Raw genomic sequence first — 13,141 nt, 5'->3', positions numbered from 1 at the left:
TATTTCATACCATATCGTGACAGCGGCTCTGCTGGAAAAAAAGCCGTTCTTTTGCCGCTCACACTCACGCTGCAGCTGCTCTCGGTGTAGGAGCTTTTGATGACATCGTAGGTCTTTCCTCCTATTCCACTCTCCAGCAGTTTCAGGAATAAGCCCGGGTGCCACACTGAATCAAAGGCCTTTTTAAAGTCCACAAAGCAGGCGTATATCTTCCCATTCTTTGTATTGTAGATGTGTCTCTGAATGAGGCTGTGCAGAGTATAGATGTGGTCAGTGGTGCGGTGGTTCGGCATGAACCCTGCTTGGCTCTTGTTGAGGACGTTGTGCTCGGTGAGGAAGGTGAGGATCCTCTTGTTCAGGATACTGTTGAACAGTTTTCCCAGGTTGCTGCTGACGCATATGCCTCTGTAGTTGGCTGGGTCATACCTGTCCCCACTCTTGTGGATGGGTGTGATGAGGCCTTGGTTCCAGGTACGAGGGAAGTAGCCGGCACTCAGTACAATATTGAAGAGTTTAACCATTGCAGCCTGTATTTCTGGTGGGCTGTACTTCAGCATTTCTGGTAGGATTCCATCTAGGCCACCGGCTTTTCTACTTCTTATGGAGGAGAGTCTCTCGGTTACTTCCTGTAGTGTTATAGGTGTATCCACCGGGTTTTGGAAGTTTTTGATTTTTTCCTCCATTGCTTTTAGTTTCGCCATTATGTTTTCCTGTTCTTGGCTTAGTCCTTCCTTTGGAATGTCTTTATAGAGGTCTCTGAAGTATTGGAGCCAGAGGTTGCCATTTTGGATATGGTTGTTGTTTTTCTTGTCTTTGGTGCCCATGTGGTTCCATAGTTCCCAGAAGGAGTTGTCTTGGAGGGCGTCTTGGAGTTGATTGAGCTTCGTAGAGATGTAACTCTGCTTCTTCCTCCTGAGGATGGTTTTGTACTGCTTTTGTATGGAGTCATAGGCTTCCCTCAGACCCAGGTGGTTGGGGTCTCTGTGTTTCTTGTTGGAGGCTGTTCTCAGGGTCTTCCATACAGCTTTACATTCTCTGTCAAACCAGCCATTGACCTGTGTTTCTTTTGGTCTCTTGTAGTCGACTTTTTTAAGGTCGGACAGTCTGGCCATTGCGTAGAATATATTGTTGAGGTCCTTTGCTGCTTGGTTCACTCCCTCTGGGTTTGGCATGTACTCAAGGTTGTAGAAGTGGTGGAGCATCCGCTGTATTTCAGGTCTGCTGGAAGCTTCTTTATATCTTAGTGCCGACATTTTGGACCATTTATAGGATGGAGGCCGGGTGAAGAGGCCGCTCTGCTGTGGCTTCTGAGTGGATGGTTTCTCTGTAGATTTCATGTACAGAAGAAGTTGGCTGTGGTCTGACAGGTGTGTTTGTGGGGTGACTATGAAGGCGCTGACATCTGCCAGGTTCAGGTCTGTAATGGCATAATCAACTACACTCCTCCCTACATGGGAGTTTAGTGTATACCTTCCTAAGGAGTCACCCTTGCTTCGTCCATTAAGGATATGAAGTCCTAAACTTTTACATACGTTCAGGAGCTTTCTGCCACTTTTGTTGACTGTACTGTCATAGCTGTTTCTCTCAGTGTGTACAGGGTCTTGGCCGTCATTCTCTGCTCCAAGTATGTAGATGTTTCCATCCGTGGTCAGGAAGTCTCTCTCTCTCCCTGTTCTTGCATTGAGGTCTCCAAAGATGAGAACTTTGCCCAGGGCCTGATAATGGGCAGCTTCTCTTTGTAAGATCTCGAAGCAGTCTGGATTGAAGTAGGGGGACTCTGGCGGTGGTATATAGGTGGCACAGAGGTGGACATCAGACTGACAGGTGAGGATGGAGCTGCTGATTCTGATCCATATGTGGCTGCCTCCTTTCTTCACCGGTTTGATGTACTGGTGGAGCTCCTCTTTATACCAGATCGCTACTCCTCCTGAGCCCCGGCCCTGTTTGATGTTTTTATTTTTCTGGGCATGGACCAAGAATTCCTTGTATCCAATAGGCACCAGGGATTCGTTTTCGGCTCTGGTCCATGTTTCCAGGAGGATCTGAATGTCTATATTTTTCATACTTTGTATAAAATCAGGGTCCTTTGTTTTAGATCCAAAGGTTGAGGCGTTGAGACCCTGGATATTCCAGCTGCTGATTGTAAGTGAAGACATTCTTCTGTGTGGTTTGTGTGTATATACCTTGTAATGAGTATGGCTGTGTGGGACAAACTGGATTTCTGACAGTTTTATAGCGGTGCTTGGTTCCATCCGGTCACATTATTATTCTGTGCAGTGCATTGAGCAGGTTTATTATCTCATCCCTATCTCTGCTCTGCATGTATCTGTGTGGGCTTGGTGGTCTCCTCGGTGGAGGTCTCCACCTCCGATGGTCTGACACTGGGTGAAGAGCTTTGTTTCCAGCTTCAGGAGGTAGCCTTGGGGTTTTCTGCTTTATCGTTCTCGGGGGTCTTTCAGTGTGATTATGGCCACTGTTGAATCCAGGCCCGGGGTCTCTGTTTAGCACGATGTCCTTCAGCTCTTTGGCCAGGAGGCTGACCCCTTGTTTGTTGAGGTGTTTATCATCGTGCAGGTGACTGTTGTTTATGGAGAGGTGTTGTGCCAGGGTCACGTTTGGCACAGTCTTGATCTTTTCAGTCAGTTCTGCATTGATGGCTTGGGTGGTTTGCCTGGGTATGTCCTTTCTTGGAAGCAGCGATGACAGAATGATTTTACTGTCCCGGAATTTTAGGTTTGCCATCTTTGCCAGGTTGATCAGTTGTTCTGCGATCTGCTGGTCTGGCCGATTGTTCGTACCCGTGTGTATAATAATGTGCTTTGGGTTGGTAAACCGTGGTCTACTGATGACCTCTGTCACCTGTTCAATACTTGCACAGCGGATTGTACGGACCTGTTTTCCTGGGAATAGCCGCTGTGTATTTAGGTACTTCCCATTTGAGTCCATTATTAGGACAATATCAGGACTTTGTGATGTCTTGGGTGGGCTACGGTGCTGCTGACGAGGGTCTGTGGTGCTGGCTTTGCTGGTGGCTGGTTCTGTTCTCTCTTCCATCTCTCTGGTTTCAGGATTTGAGTCCATTATTAGGACAGTATCAGGACTTTGTGATGTCTTGGGTGGGCTACGGTGCTGCTGACGAGGGTCTGTGGTGCTGGCTTTGCTGGTGGCTGGTTCTGTTCTCTCTTCCATCTCTCTGGTTTCAGGATTTGAGTCCATTATTAGGACAGTATCAGGACTTTGTGATGTCTTGGGTGGGCTACGGTGCTGCTGATGGGGGTCTGTGGTGCTGGCTTTGCTGGTGGCTGGTTCTTTTCTCTCTTCCATCATATTGTTGGTTATTATTTTAATGCTGTTTGGTGTCTCTACATTCTGTTCAGTGCTGGCCATATTGTCTGCTCTCTGGCTTGTTTTCGTTGCCCCCTGCTGGTTCAGATGACCAGGGCTATGGGCTTTTAATTCTCTAATCTCCTTTCGGAGTTGATCATTGTCTTTTTTCAGCTCTCCCATTTCCTGTAGTGCTGCCTTGTATTGACACTTCATTTCACACATTTCCTCCCTTATTTTCTGAGTGGCTGTGTCATTTGCTGCTTGGTAATTTGCGTTGCTTTGTGAGTTTCTTTCACATTCAAATTTCAGTTAGACCAAGTCTCTTTCTAGTTGAGATAAGAAGTCTCTGATGTTATCGGGCGAGAGGTGTGAAGTGTCGGGGGTTAGGCGGCTCTGTCTGGGAATCCCTATGTGAGCATTAGAGGTAGCTGCTGGGGCTTGTAGTCCTTTATAGGTTTGTGCCTGCTCTTTGATATCGGAGAAACAATTTTCAAATTGCTGCAGAATCTCCTCCGTCCCCTGCGCCATGACTGTGCCATTTTTGTATAGGAGTATGGTGAGCGCATTGGTGTCCTCATCTGCTTGGCTGGTAATTTTAATCTGCTGGACACCATTAATGTTGGATTTAGATACATGTTTGTATCGTTTGCACAGCGCAGTGTGCCAGGCTGAGGGTTGTTCTGTATAGAATAATACATTGGTTTTTCTTTTTGGTTCTTTCTTTGTGAAATCTGCATAAAGAGTCTCTGGATTCTCTCTAACGTAGTCCATCTTGGGTTTATTGCTCCCCTGTGTTATCTCCTGATCTGGCCCCCAGCATTCCTGTGTCTCTGGCTCCGGCCTTTGTTCATTTACATGTTCTAAATTTGTGTTTTCCATTTTGTAGTTATATGTTAATTATAATCCTTGTTTCTAAGAAGATTAATTTGTAGCAAGTCTATAGGTTGTGTTGTAGTTAAAGAATTCTCCTACCTTCTATAGGTCCAGGTATCAGGATGTCAGATGTATGATGTCGGCTGCTTCCAGTATGTGTCCTCCAGGAGATTCTTGTTTTGTCCTTTAAATCCTCCAATTCTTCCTTTTTTCATAAAATGTAAAGTCCAGTTCAGTCCAGATCACTTTTATGTTCCACGGAGTTGAGTTTTTCCAGGTTTTGTCTTACAGTTGACTCATTACAAGGTATAAAATGATGGAAACTCAGGAGCTCATGTTCATTGTTTCTTACTCCTAGGAATGGTCTACACTATATGTAATTCTCAGTATCTGTATTATTCTGTATATATACACTGCACAGTACCACTTCTTCTGTCCTGTATACTGGGTGTAATCCTCAGTATCTGTATTATTCTGTATATAAACTGCACAGTACCACTTGTCCTGTCCTGTATACTGGATGTAATTCTCAGTATCTGTATTATTCTGTATATATACATTGCACAGTACCACTTCTCCTGTCCTGTATACTGGGTGTAATTCTCAGTATCTGTATTATTCTGTATATATACACTGCACAGTACCACTTCTCCTGTCCTGTATACTGGGTCTAATTCTCAGTATCTGTATTATTCTGTATATATACATTGCACAGTACCACTTCTCCTGTCCTGTATACTGGGTGTAATTCTCAGTATCTGTATTATTCTGTATATATACACTGCACAGTACCACTTCTCCTGTCCTGTATACTGGGTCTAATTCTCAGTATCTGTATTATTCTGTATATATACATTGCACAGTACCACTTCTCCTGTCCTGTATACTGGGTGTAATTCTCAGTATCTGTATTATTCTGTATATATACACTGCACAGTACCACTTCTCCTATCCTGTATACTGGGTCTAATTCTCAGTATCTGTATTATTCTGTATATATACATTGCACAGTACCACTTCTCCTGTCCTGTATACTGGATGTAATTCTCAGTATCTGTATTATTCTATATATACACTGCACAGTACCACTTCTCCTGCCCTGTATACTGGGTGTAATTCTCAGTACCTGTATTATCCTGTATATATACACTGTACAGTACCACTTCTCCTGTCCTGTATACTGGGTGTAATTCTCAGTATCTGTATTATTATGTATATATACACTGCACAGTACCACTTCTCCTGTCCTGTATACTGGGTGTAATTCTCAGTATCTGTATTATTCTGTATATATACACTGCACAGTACCACTTCTCCTGTCCTGTATACTGGGTGTAATTCTCAGTATCTGTATTATTCTGTATATATACATTGCACAGTACCACTTCTCCTGTCCTGTATACTGGATGTAATTCTCGGTATCTGTATTATTCTGTATATATACACTGTACAGTACCACTTCTCCTGTCCTGTATACTGGGTGTAATTCTCAGTATCTGTATTCTGTATATGAATTGCACAGTACCACTTCTCCTGTCCTGCATATTGGGTGTAATTCTCAGTATCTGTATTATTCTGTATATATACACTGCACAGTACCACTTCTCCTGTCCTGTATACTGGGTGTAATTCTCAGTATCTGTATTATTCTGTATATATACACTGCACAGTACCACTTCTGTCCTGTATACTGGGTGTAATTCTCAGTGTCTGTATTATTCTGTATATATACACTGCACAGTACCACTTCTCCTGTCCTGTATACTGGGTGTAATTCTCAGTATCTGTATTACTCTGTATATATACACTGCACAGTACCACTTCTCCTGTCCTGTATACTGGGTGTAATTCTCAGTATCTGTATTATTCTGTATATATACACTGTACAGTACCACTTCTCCTGTCCTGTATACTGGGTGTAATTCTCAGTATCTGTATTCTGTATATGCATTGCACAGTACCACTTCTCCTGTCCTGCATATTGGGTGTAATTTTCAGTATCTGTATTATTCTGTATATATACACTGCACAGTATCACTTCTCCTGTCCTGTATACTGGGTGTAATTCTCAGTATCTGTATTATTCTGTATATATACACTGTACAGTACCACTTCTCCTGTCCTGTATACTGGGTGTAATTCTCAGTATCTGTATTCTGTATATGCATTGCACAGTACCACATCTCCTGTCCTGCATATTGGGTGTAATTTTCAGTATCTGTATTATTCTGTATATATACACTGCACAGTACCACTTCTCCTGTCCTGTATAGTGGGTGTAATTCTCAGTATCTGTATTATTCTGTATATATACACTGCACAGTACCACTTCTGTCCTGTATACTGGGTGTAATTCTCAGTGTCTGTATTATTCTGTATATATACACTGCACAGTACCACTTCTCCTGTCCTGTATACTGGGTGTAATTCTCAGTATCTGTATTACTCTGTATATATACACTGCACAGTACCACTTCTCCTGTCCTGTATACTGGGTGTAATTCTCAGCACCTGTATTATTCTGTATATACAGTGGGGCAAAAAAGTATTTAGTCAGTCAGCAATAGTGCAAGTTCCACCACTTAAAAAGATGAGAGGCGTCTGTAATCTACAGTTGCTTGTAGACCTCAACTATGGGAGACAAACTGAGAAAAAAAATCCAGAAAATCACATTGTCTGTTTTTTTAATAATTTATTTGCATATTATGGTGGAAAATAAGTATTTGGTCAGAAACAAACAATCAAGATTTCTGGCTCTCACAGACCTGTAACTTCTTCTTTAAGAGTCTCCTCTTTCCTCCACTCATTACCTGTAGTAATGGCACCTGTTTAAACTTGTTATCAGTATAAAAAGACACCTATGCACACCCTCAAACAGTCTGACTCCAAACTCCACTATGGTGAAGACCAAAGAGCTGTCAAAGGACACCAGAAACAAAATTGTAGCCCTGCACCAGGCTGGGAAGACTGAATCTGCAATAGCCAACCAGCTTGGAGTGAAGAAATCAACAGTGGGAGCAATAATTAGAAAATGGAAGACATACAAGACCACTGATAATCTCCCTCAATCTGGGGCTCCACGCAAAATCCCACCCCGTGGGGTCAGAATGATCACAAGAACGGTGAGCAAAAATCCCAGAAGCACGCGGGGGGACCTAGTGAATGAACTGCAGAGAGCTGGGACCAATGTAACAAGGCCTACCATAAGTAACACACTACGCCACCATGGACTCAGATCCTGCAGTGCCAGACGTGTCCCACTGCTTAAGCCAGTACATGTCCGGGCCCATCTGAAGTTTGCTAGAGAGCATTTGGATGATCCAGAGGAGTTTTGGGAGAATGTCCTATGGTCTGATGAAACCAAACTGGAACTGTTTGGTAGAAACACAACTTGTCGTGTTTGGAGGAAAAAGAATACTGAGTTGCATCCATCAAACACCATACCTACTGTAAAGCATGGTGGTGGAAACATCATGCTTTGGGGCTGTTTCTCTGCAAAGGGGCCAGGACGACTGATCCGGGTACATGAAAGAATGAATGGGGCCATGTATCGTGAGATTTTGAGTGCAAACCTCCTTCCATCAGCAAGGGCATTGAAGATGAAACGTGGCTGGGTCTTTCAACATGACAATGATCCAAAGCACACCGCCAGGGCAACGAAGGAGTGGCTTCGTAAGAAGCATTTCAAGGTCCTGGAGTGGCCTAGCCAGTCTCCAGATCTCAACCCTATAGAAAACCTCTGGAGGGAGTTGAAAGTCCGTGTTGCCAAGCGAAAAGCCAAAAACATCACTGCTCTAGAGGAGATCTGCATGGCGGAATGGGCCAACATACCAACAACAGTGTGTGGCAACCTTGTGAAGACTTACAGAAAACGTTTGACCTCTGTCATTGCCAACAAAGGATATATTACAAAGTATTGAGATGAAATTTTGTTTCTGACCAAATACTTATGTCACGATATGGTATGAAATATCATAAGTAGTTCTTTTGCTAGCCTGAGTGGGCTAAGCCCCCCCTTCTTGGAGTAACAGTTGTAGCTGCAAATTCCTGGCTTTCCTTCTCAGAGAGTGTGGGGGTTAGAAGTTTTATGGCCGAACGGAATTTACGACTGGCATTTCCTGTGTAAGCTCTTGTCCAGCTAGAACAGGAAAAATGGCTCCAAAAATCCATGAAAGATTCTTTGTTTAGTTTTTGTTAGATATTAGGCAAACGATTTAAGCTAGAAATACGAAAATATATATTCGTAGTCCCACTCGGTGTAGCTACACATCTCATGACACTCGGGTTTCTAACTCCATCTGGTAAAGAAGTAGGGTTTTCTCTGTAAATATGTATCCCAGATAGGACATATTTGATCTCATTAGAATGCTCACGTTAATCTGAGATGAATGATGAGCTTTTTAGGACGCTGACATGTTTTGTAGTGAAGTTATAGAAATCAGAGAGAATAGTTTAAAGTTTAGGCAGAATGTAGAGAGAGGAGGGTCTGGATAAGCCAGCCTTTCTGTGATGTCACAGCCTTAATGTTTTAAGTGTCTGGCAGGCTCTGAGGAGTCACTTTTTGCTGATTTCTCCTTCTGGACTGCTTTGTCCTGTCCTGGAAGAGCCCTTCTCACGTCCCAATGAGCTGGGACGTATGGAAAAACTCCACTAGCCTGGTTGCTTGTCATGCTTTAAACATGTAAGTGTTGCTTTTCTCATTTATTCCCTTTATGTTATAATTACCCATGTACATATTTGCAATTGTCTCATGTATAACATCTTTATAAACTATTTTTAATAACGCACTGCCTAGTTATTTTGAATGGGATATACTATCAGGGCCGTATTTGCCACTAGGCACTCGAGGGCACGTGCCTAGGGCGGCGACATTGCGGGGGGGCGGCACCTGGGCAAGGATTTTTTATTATTTTTTTTAAGTCACAAACGCGACCGACGCAAAACCCCGCCCCCCCGCCTGCCTCCCCGCGCCCCTCCCCGCCTCCGCATCCCACCCACCCTCCATGAAGAGAGACGATACTCACCTCCTGCTCCAGCCTCCAGCGATGCCTGTTCTCACCGTCTGTAGCGCGTCCTGAGTGAGCGGTCACATGGTACCGGTCATTAAGGTCATGAATATGCGCATATTCATGACCTTATTGAGCAGTATCACATGACCGCTCACTCAGTCAGGAAGAAGGCGCTGCGGCGGGACAGAGCGCCAGAGGGATGTCGGCGGCTGCGGCGCGCGCAGTGTGTGGGACAGGCAGCTGAGCTGAGTGACAGGTGAGTATGAGGACGGACGGGGGCGATGTTCTGCAGGGAGGGGGGGCGATGATGAAGCTCTGCAGGGAGGGAGGGAGGGGGGGCGATGATGAAGCTCTGCAGGGAGGGAGGGAGGGGGGGCGATGAAGCTCTGCAGGGAGGGAGAGAGGGGGGGCGATGAAGCTCTGCAGGGAGGGAGGGAGGGGGGGCGATGAAGCTCTGCAGGGAGGGAGGGAGGGGGGGCGATGACGCTCTGCAGGGAGGGAGGGAGGGGGGGCGATGAAGCTCTGCAGGGAGGGAGAGAGGGGGGGCGATGAAGCTCTGCAGGGAGGGAGGGAGGGGGGGCGATGAAGCTCTGCAGGGAGGGAGGGAGGGGGGGCGATGAAGCTCTGCAGGGAGGGAGAGAGGGGGGGCGATGAAGCTCTGCAGGGAGGGAGGGAGGGGGGGCGATGAAGCTCTGCAGGGAGGGAGGGGGGGCGATGAAGCTCTGCAGGGAGGGAGGGGGGGCGATGAAGCTCTGCAGGGAGGGAGGGGGGGCGATGAAGCTCTGCAGGGAGGGAGGGGGGGCGATGAAGCTCTGCAGGGAGGGAGGGGGGGCGATGAAGCTCTGCAGGGAGGGAGGGGGGGCGATGAACCTCTGCAGGGAGGGAGGGAGGGGGGGGCGATGAAGCTCTGCAGGGAGGGAGGGGGGGGCGATGATGAAGCTCTGCAGGGAGGGAGGGGGGGCGATGATGAAGCTCTGCAGGGAGGGAGGGGGGGGCGATGATGAAGCTCTGCAGGGAGGGAGGGAGGGGGGGCGATGATGAAGCTGCAGGGAGGGAGGGGGGGCGATGATAAAGCTCTGCAGGGAGGGAGGGAGGGGGGGCGATGATGAAGCTGCAGGGAGGGAGGGGGGGCGATGATGAAGCTCTGCAGGGAGGGAGGGGGGGGCGATGATGAAGCTCTGCAGGGAGGGAGGGGGGGGCGATGAAGCTCTGCAGGGAGGGAGGGAGGGGGGGCGATCAAGCTCTGCAGGGAGGGAGGGGGGGGCGATGAAGCTCTGCAGGGAGGGAGGGGGGGCGATGATGAAGCTCTGCAGGGAGGGAGGGGGGGCGATGATGAAGCTCTGCAGGGAGGGAGGGGGGGCGATGATGAAGCTCTGCAGGGAGGGAGGGAGGGGGGGCGATGATGAAGCTGCAGGGAGGGAGGGGGGGCGATGATGAAGCTCTGCAGGGAGGGAGGGGGGGGCGATGATGAAGCTCTGCAGGGAGGGAGGGGGGGGGCGATGAAGCTCTGCAGGGAGGGAGGGGGGGCGATGAAGCTCTGCAGGGAGGGAGGGGGGGGCGATGAAGCTCTGCAGGGAGGGAGGGGGGGCGATGATGAAGCTCTGCAGGGAGGGAGGGGGGGCGATGATGAAGCTCTGCAGGGAGGGAGGGAGGGGGGGCGATGATGAAGCTTCAGGGAGGGAGGGGGGGCGATGATGAAGCTCTGCAGGGAGGGAGGGAGGGGGGGCGATGATGAAGCTCTGCAGGGAGGGAGGGGGGGTGATGATGAATGTCTGCAGGGAGGGAGGGGGGCGATGATGAAGCTCTGCAGGGAGGGAGGGGGGGCGATGAAGCTCTGCAGGGAGGGAGGGCGATGAAGCTCTGCAGGGAGGGAGGGAGGGGGGGGCGATGTTCTGCAGCTGTCACGGTCCTGTAGAGTTATCGGACATGTTTGTCTTCTCTGTTGGGCGCAGATGGAGCAGATAACGGCAGGCGACCCCCATCCTCCGCGGAGTCCCGTCCACACTGGGAGATCCCGCGTCCGCAGTCGCTTGTGCCGGTGTCACCCGCGCGGATCAGCGCCGTCCTCCCGCGGAAATATCCGGTGATCAGACAGCGAGGCTTCTACTCTGATATTCTGACCTATAGCGCCGCTCCTCTGGTGAAAGTGAGTGCAGGCGTCACATGACCGGCAGCCGCGTGCTATACTGCACGTGTCCACGGCTACAGAGCGCTCTGTCCCCGCCGTTCTCCGGTGTCTCCTTGTGCTGCAGCTTCAGCCGCCATTTCCATTATATTGCAGGATGTCAGCGCCGGACCGAGCGTTCAACCGAATCTCCTGAGACAAGTGGACGAGGAGCGCAACACCCCGAAAGGTGAGCGGAGGATACTTGTAACAACCACAGGAAGGTAGACCCCGGCAACCAGATCCAACAGTCACAATAGGAGATGTCACAGCTCACCTCCTCCTCCTCCTTAAAGGGAACCTGTCACCGCCAAAATCGCGGGTGAGGTAGTCACATCGGCATCAGGGGCTTATCTACAGCATTCTGGAATGCTGTAGATATGCCCCTGATGTATCCTAAAACATGAAAAAAAGACGTTATATTATACTCACTCAGGGGCGTTCCCACTGTTGGTCCGGGTCTGGCGCCTCCCATCTTCATCAGATGACGTCCTCTTCTGGTCTTCACGCCGCAGCTCCGGCGCAGGCGTACTTTGCCTGCCCTGTTGAGGGCGGAGTAAAGTACTGCATTGCGCAGGTGCCGGGAAAGGTCAGAGAGGCCCGGCGCCTGCACAATGCTGTACTTTGCTCTGCCCTCAACAGGGCAGAGCAAAGTACGCCTGCGCCGGAGCTGCGGTGTGAAGACCAGAAGAGGACGTCATCTGATGAAGATGGGAGGCGCCGGACCCGGACCAACAGCGGGAACGCCCCTGGGTGAGTATAATATAACGTCTTTTTCTCATCTTTTAGGTTACATCGGGGGCTTATCTACAGCATTCCAGAATGCTGTAGATAAGCCCCTGATGCCGGTGGGCTTACCTCACCCGCGATTTTGGGGGTGACAGGTTCCCTTTAACACCCTCCCATAGAAGTGAATGGTCCCCACAATACAGTCTGATGTTACTTACATATTACAGTGTCACTCGGGCTCAGTACATGTGGTGTCTCGCCCGTCACTCGGGCTCAGTACAGTCATGGTCAAAAGTATTGACACCCCTGCAATTCTGTCAGATAATACTCAGTTTCTTCCTGAAAATGATTGCAAACACAAATTCTTTGGTATTATTATCTTCATTTAATTTGTCTTAAATGAAGAAACACAAAAGAGAATGAAGCAAAAAGCAAAACATTGATCATTTCACACAAAACTCCAAAATTGGGCCAGACAAAAGTATTGGCACCCTCAGCCTAATACTTGGTTGCACAACCTTTAGCCAAAATAACTGCGACCAACCGCTTCCGGTAACCATCAATGAGTTGCTTCCAATGCTCTGCTGGAATTTTAGACCATTCTTCTTTGGCAAACTGCTCCAGGTCCCTGATATTTGAAGGGCGCCTTCTCCAAACTGCCATTTTTAGATCTCTCCACAGGTGTTCTATGGGATTCAGGTCTGGACTCAATGCTGGTCACCTTAGAAGTCTCCAGTGCTTTCTCTCAAACCATTTTCTAGTGCTTTTTGAAGTGTGTTTTGGGTCATTGTCCTGCTGGAAGACCCATGACCTCTGAGGGAGACCCAGCTTTCTCACACTGGGCCCTACATTATGCTGCAAAATTTGTTGGTTAGTCTTCAGACTACATACTGCCATGCACACGGTCAAGCAGTCCAGTGCCAGAGGCAGCAAAGCACCCCCAAAACATCAGGGAACTTCCGCCATCTTTGACTGTAGGGACCGTGTTCTTCTCTTTGAATGCCTCTTTTTTTTCTCCTGTAAACTCTATGTTGATGCC

At 48.1% G+C, this 13,141-nt stretch overlaps 1 long non-coding RNA gene across 1 annotated transcript; it reads left to right on the top strand.

The window, feature by feature from the left end:
- The first annotated feature begins 9,220 nt into the window (after nt 1-9,220).
- On the top strand, nt 9,221-11,567 carry LOC138658014 (uncharacterized). The gene is made up of 3 exons (XR_011317295.1): nt 9,221-9,465; nt 11,162-11,355; nt 11,491-11,567. It is a non-coding gene; the product is annotated as an uncharacterized lncRNA (long non-coding RNA).
- The last annotated feature ends 1,574 nt before the right edge of the window (nt 11,568-13,141 follow it).

The sequence above is a fragment of the Ranitomeya imitator genome, chromosome 1, assembly GCF_032444005.1.
Source record: "Ranitomeya imitator isolate aRanImi1 chromosome 1, aRanImi1.pri, whole genome shotgun sequence".
Classification (NCBI taxonomy): domain Eukaryota; kingdom Metazoa; phylum Chordata; class Amphibia; order Anura; family Dendrobatidae; genus Ranitomeya; species Ranitomeya imitator.
The sequence above is the reverse complement of the archived record's forward strand: the minus strand, read 5'-3'. Positions and strand labels throughout refer to the sequence as shown.